General features: G+C 45.2%; 1 long non-coding RNA gene across 1 annotated transcript; it reads left to right on the forward strand.

The window, feature by feature from the left end:
* The first annotated feature begins 475 nt into the window (after positions 1 to 475).
* Positions 476 to 3,644, forward strand: LOC109308208. The gene is made up of 2 exons (XR_002100542.1): positions 476 to 515; positions 3,578 to 3,644. It is a non-coding gene; the product is annotated as an uncharacterized LOC109308208 (long non-coding RNA).
* The last annotated feature ends 2,252 nt before the right edge of the window (positions 3,645 to 5,896 follow it).

Below are 5,896 nucleotides of genomic sequence, written 5' to 3' on the forward strand. Positions count from 1 at the left end.
GATCTCCCGAGGTCCCTTCCAGCTCTAATGTCTATGAAATCTATGAAATCTACTGGAGCTGCTGATTCAGTAACAACAGGTGGTAAGGGCAAGAGCAAGAGCTTATGGGGATGGCTACCAGACTCTTGGTCCTGGGTATGGCCCAAAACTGCACCCTGGTGGGGCTCCTAGTTGTGTGGGAGTCTCCAGGAAATGCCAGGCCAGTTACCTCTGTGGCAGAAGGCCACCTCTGTTTCTCCCCAAAAACTCTGCTCTGTGACAGTTTGGTTAGGATGGGACTAGCAGAGGATACACACCCTACCTTATCTCTTTAGTTAACCTGAGCTGGATACATTCCTGAGGGAGGGGGGGAAACCTGCTTCCTCTGTCTATGTGACTGGTATCACATACCTGGGTGAGGGGCTTGCTCCCTGGGGAGCTAGGAACTGCCAGTCTGCCCAGCAGCTAGTGATGTATTTCAAACTGATTGGCTGATAGCCAACAGGTGCTGGCTTCCATTGGACCAGGTAAATGAGGTCACAAGGACCATATAAGTCAAGGACTGCCCAGGAGGAGGCGGCAGCAGCCATGAGAGCAGAGCAGAGCAGAGCAGAGCAGAGCAGAGCAGAGCAGAGCAGGACCGGACCGGACCGGACCGGACCGGACCATCTGAAACTTGGTCTCTCTCAAAACTCATGATCAAGGAACTGCCTGCCTCCAGAGGGAATCTCCCCCTGCCTCTGGATGATACTTGCGAGTAAGTTACCTGAGATCTAACTAGATATATAGCTTGTAGTAACTCAGATGCGTGATCAAAGGCTACCCAGCCATGGGAGTTTGCTCTATGAGATTTCTCTGATATTGCTCTACTCTGTACCTTATTCCAATCCTACCCCTTGTAACCAATAAAGTTTTCCTTTGTGCATAGCATGGTAGACTTATTGGGAGTGCGTCTGGATTATGCCTTGGGGTCCCCTTGGTTCAGCTGACTAAGGGAGACAACTACTTGGGATGCTTCCCTCAGTCAGAAGCACAAGTTCTTGAAGTGAATCAAGTGTCCTCAAGGGCTGCTAGGCCTGTGTTTCCCAGGGTGCACAGAGCCAGAATCAAGCCCAGCCCTGGGTGGTGGCAGTGGAACTGGTCCAGGAAGGGGGTCAGCCAGATGTGAGGCACCCCCACAGAGGCACTCGGAGCCTGGAAGGTGCTCGGGTGCAGTGAGGTGGGTGGCACAACACAGGAGCACCCCCAGTGGCCCACCATAACCTCCCTGGTGAAAGGCAAAGAGGGGTGACTTATAACCCCAGCCCCTGCCTATGGATGGGTTACCAATACTGGAAGGGACTGGGGCCACGCAAGCCTGGTGTTGGGGCTGCCTGAGCACAGTGAAGGGGCCAGGCACAGCAGCAGCCATCTGAGCCCCACAAGATGAAAGATGCCCCCCAGTGCAGGGGGCCAGGCATGGCAGCAGCCACCTGAGCCCCACCAAGTGAAAGACCCCAGCAGCCCGTGAGGGGCCCAGAGTGTGAAGCAGCCCAGTTAAAGATGAGTGGCCCTAGTGAGGGGCAGCATCACTGACTTGCAGAACAGATGTATCAGATGGGTTAATATGGAAATACCGGATGTGACAGAAATATTGGAATTGACAATATGGAAATACTGGATGTGATGTAGAAACAGCTGTGAGGCATGGGACACGTGTAAGGGAAGGTCAGAGTGTGTACTTGGGCCCTTGTTATCAAGAGGTTGAACAATGGGCAGCCTCCTGCCTTAGAAATAATTTTCATATTATTTTCATCAAGATGTGGCAGGTGAGTGAGGTGGGGGTTCAGCCCAGAACAGGCAGGAGGCCAGCACTGAGACCCAGCCCTGAAAGGCCAGCCTGTTGCAAGGCCATTTAAAAAAAAAAAAGCCAAAGCATATTGAGTTGTATTAACAGGAGTGTCTCTTGCAAACCAAGGAAAGTGACTCTTCTCAATTCAGCCTGTTGAGGCATCACTTGGAGTACTGTGTCCAATTTTGGTTCCCACACTTCAAGAAAGAAATGGACAGATTGGAAAGAGCCCAGCAGAGGACTGGGGAGCAAGACTTATGAGGAAAGGTAGGAAGAATCATGGATATTTAACCTGAAGAAGCCTGACTGGAGGGAAAGATTTGGTAACAGTCTTCAAATACCTGAAGGGAGATTATAAAAGGATAGCAATTGGTTTTTCCTCTATGGCTGGAGGGGATATGACTAGGAACAATGGATAGATAAACTATAGCAGAGAAAACTAGGTTGGCAATTAGGAAGAACTTTCTAACTCTAAGGGTGATTAAGCATTAGAACAGGCTACCTAGAGAAGTTGTGGAATCTCCATCTCTGGAAATTTTCAAGAGTGGGTTAGCCAGACACTTGGCTGGGAAGGTTTAGTCAAGGGCAACCCTGCCTTGAGGTTATTTAGTCTAGCCCCTGCTCATCAGGTCACTTCCAGCCCTACTTTCCTATGATCCTATAGGAATGGCTTACATTTTTGATCCCTAAGTTTTTGCTGCTCTGTTTTGTGCTGTTAAAATATGTTTCCCATTATATATCTGAGGCTGTTACTTTTTGTTATCTACCAACTTTATAGAATTATAGAGATAGAAGGATCATCTAACCAACTACCCAAAAAAAGGTTCCTGACTGGGAGAAGAGCTGCTTTGCAAGTGCAATTCCTTAACAACTCGGCCATCTCAGCTACCTAAAAGCAGTGTACTTATTTTGCCTACTTTCAAACTGGTCTGCCAAGTGAATATGTTAACCATTACACTACATAAAGTAGCAGAAATAATTAACAATACTTACTATCTTCCAAGTAATTGCTATTGAGTAGCATTCCAGTAGCATATTCTTGTAGGTCTGTATGAGCTGCCAAAGAAAATCCTTCATGCTGCACTCTTTCCTCTGAGTTAATATTGGGTAAATACCCTATAGCCTGGTGTTGCAGCTAGACACTGGCTAGCTAGCCAGAGTGCTGGTTTCTTAGTGAGAGAGCACAGATTTTTGCCTTCAGCCTGGTAGTTGAAAAGGTGGTATGAATGCGTTTAAACTCCCTCTGGTTGGACATGTCTATATGTGCATGTACACCAACTTAAATTTACTGTGCAGTAAGTGGGGAATAGTCTAGCATCTACATGTGCAAGTGTTTAAGGTGCATTAACATTGTGTGTGTGGACTGACTTGGGACTAAAGTTGGTCCCAAATCTGTCCACACACACAGTGTTACTGCATAGTAAGGCATCTACACTTACATTATTGTGCAGTAACTAATTGGACATAAATTTGATACCTGTGTAATGCAGATATCAAATTTATGCTCAAGTTGGCACAAGTCACCATATTTACTATGCAGTATGAGTATGCCCGTGTAGACGCACACCCATACTCCACAGTAATTTTGGTTACACTACACTAAATATGCATGTGTAAATGTGCCCACTGAGGAGGGAAATAAACCCAGGTCTCCCCCTTCCTCAATGAGTATTCTAAACACTAGCCCAAGGGTGTCAAACTCATCTGGCCCTTTAAGGGCACAGGGCAAGTCCATAGGCTAGATCAGATCCAGTATATGGATCTGAGGTCACAAGGGCTGTATAAGTCAAGGACTGCCCAGGAGGAGGCGGCAGCAGCCATGAGGGAGACTCAGAGAAAAGAGCTGGACCATCTGAAACTTGGTCTCTCTCAAAACTCATGATCAAGGAACTGCCTGCCTCCTACACCAGATCCAGTATATGCTCTGTCTCTGTACAGGACTAACCCGCTGTACTAGATCTGGCATATGGGGCTGGTCTATGAGCCTGATCCAGGCTGGCTCTAAATCCAACATGAACAGCTGATCCAGTGTGGGCACCATTTGCAGTGAGCACCCCAACCCAGCCCTGTGCACCACGTGAAGCATATGTTCAACTGGCTCCATGATTCTCAGGCAGCTCATGGAGCCAGAGCTAGCACATACTGCACATGGTGCACAGGGTCAGTCTGAGATCCACAGGCAGCACCATGGGTTAGATGATAGGGATTGACAAGCCATGTCTTTGACACCTTTGAACTAGCCAATTATCCAGCAGCCTCTTTAAATAAAGAATAAACCAGTTAGTTGCTCATGGCACATCGGGCGCATCTGCATATGCATTAACATGCTTTAGTTAATGCATATTAATTCTAGTATCCTTGGCCTGTACACAAGCCGGGAGGCTGCTCCAGTGTGCTATAATTACAGTGCATCAGAGCAGACTCAATAAATCAGGTCTGCTGGAGCATGGTAATCACCACACTCCAGCCAGGCTCTGTGGTGCTTTAACTAAAGCTCATTTGATGACCTTATCTAAAGTATACCCACCACCATTTGAAGCACAGGGATACTGATGCACAAGATGCTTGAGGCTCTACTTAAAGTGCCCCCCACTAGTACGTTGTAAAATGCCTTCTATTGTGAAGTACTAGGCAAATTCTCATTAGCCTGTCTCAATGTGCATTAACTAAGTAGCATGGTTTGTTTTTGGTTTTTTTACTTACTTATGCTTTAATGCGCATTAAAATAGGCTAATAAACATTAAAGCACACACGTAGATGTGCCCATTGGCACCAATTCAGAAAGAATGCCAAGTCTGGGATTTCAAGCACACTCCTGTCTTCAGCATTTTTGGCTGGCTTCAGTATCCCTTTGCTCAGCATACTGAGTGTTGCAAACCCAGTTCTCATATACCCAACTCTCTCCTACATTAAAATACTTGGAACTTAGATGCCAAATACAGGTTTATGGATTTCACTTCTGGAGCCAGGCAACTAAAAGAAGGATCAGAAAGGTTCAGAATTGCTAGAATAAGACCACAGGTACCTAAAAGTCAGGCACTGTATTTACCGAACTTGTAGGTTCCTCAGTCCTTTATTGGAGGTGGCTCTTACATTAAAGAGCTTTATAAATAGGTACTCAGATAAACAGGTGCTCTGCAATTATTACTCAGTTAGTTCATCCCAATTAAATGCATCTAAGCTGTTCATTTGGGAAATGTATTTGGTTTCTTCTTGCTGGATTTGTTTGGTTGGTTGGTTTGCTTGCTTGCTTGTTTGTTTGTTTAAATTAATTATAATTTCAAGAAGGCTGTAGCAATAAAAACTACTATCTTGTCACTTCATTTACACCTTCTGTGGAGAAGATTAAAGATTGCAACACCTGGCATTTAGGTTCAGCTTTACTGTACCTCCTAGAGGAAAAGGGTGAGGATTGTCTTCACAGCTCCTGAGCAAATTAGCCATATGGCCTCACTCTGCTCCTAAATTTCATTTAGGAACCAGGTTCTCTTTCCATTAAACTCAACAGTAAAATTACCATGACTTCAAAGAGACGTGAGGGAACTCTAAGCATCAATTCTGTCATCCTTTGCTCTTTTTCCCTCTCCCTACTTTTCAAGAGTACTATTCAGAGCTTCACAATCTGTTGCTACTAGTAACAATACATATATATTATTTATTTTATAAGCTGTCTCCTACAGCACAGACAGTCTTTCTGCCCTGAGTGCATTGAGAGAACGGATCTATATCAGATTAGACAATGGTCTAATTGTCCAAATTTAGGAGGAATCTGCTCAGGTGCGTTTGCGGCCGCAGACAGAATGATATGAAATCTTATCAGAGTGCTGATTTACTTGGTAAACAACTGATAGAGTTAATGCCACAGCCACATCAGGACACAACATTGAATTAAATATCAAAAGAATTTCAGTTTAATTTCAATAAACAGTGCCAGTTGGACACCTTTGGTGTTGGAAAAGCTATTTATATTTACACAAAGGATAACTCTTCCCATATCATCCCACTAATATGACTGAACCTACTCATGATCCTCTAAAAGGAAATTCTCGAGCTTATTCAGGCTTCATTCAGCCATCTGAGACAACC

Source organism: Crocodylus porosus, unplaced genomic scaffold (genome assembly GCF_001723895.1).
Source record: "Crocodylus porosus isolate Cpor-Errol unplaced genomic scaffold, CroPor_comp1, whole genome shotgun sequence".
NCBI classification, from domain to species: domain Eukaryota; kingdom Metazoa; phylum Chordata; order Crocodylia; family Crocodylidae; genus Crocodylus; species Crocodylus porosus.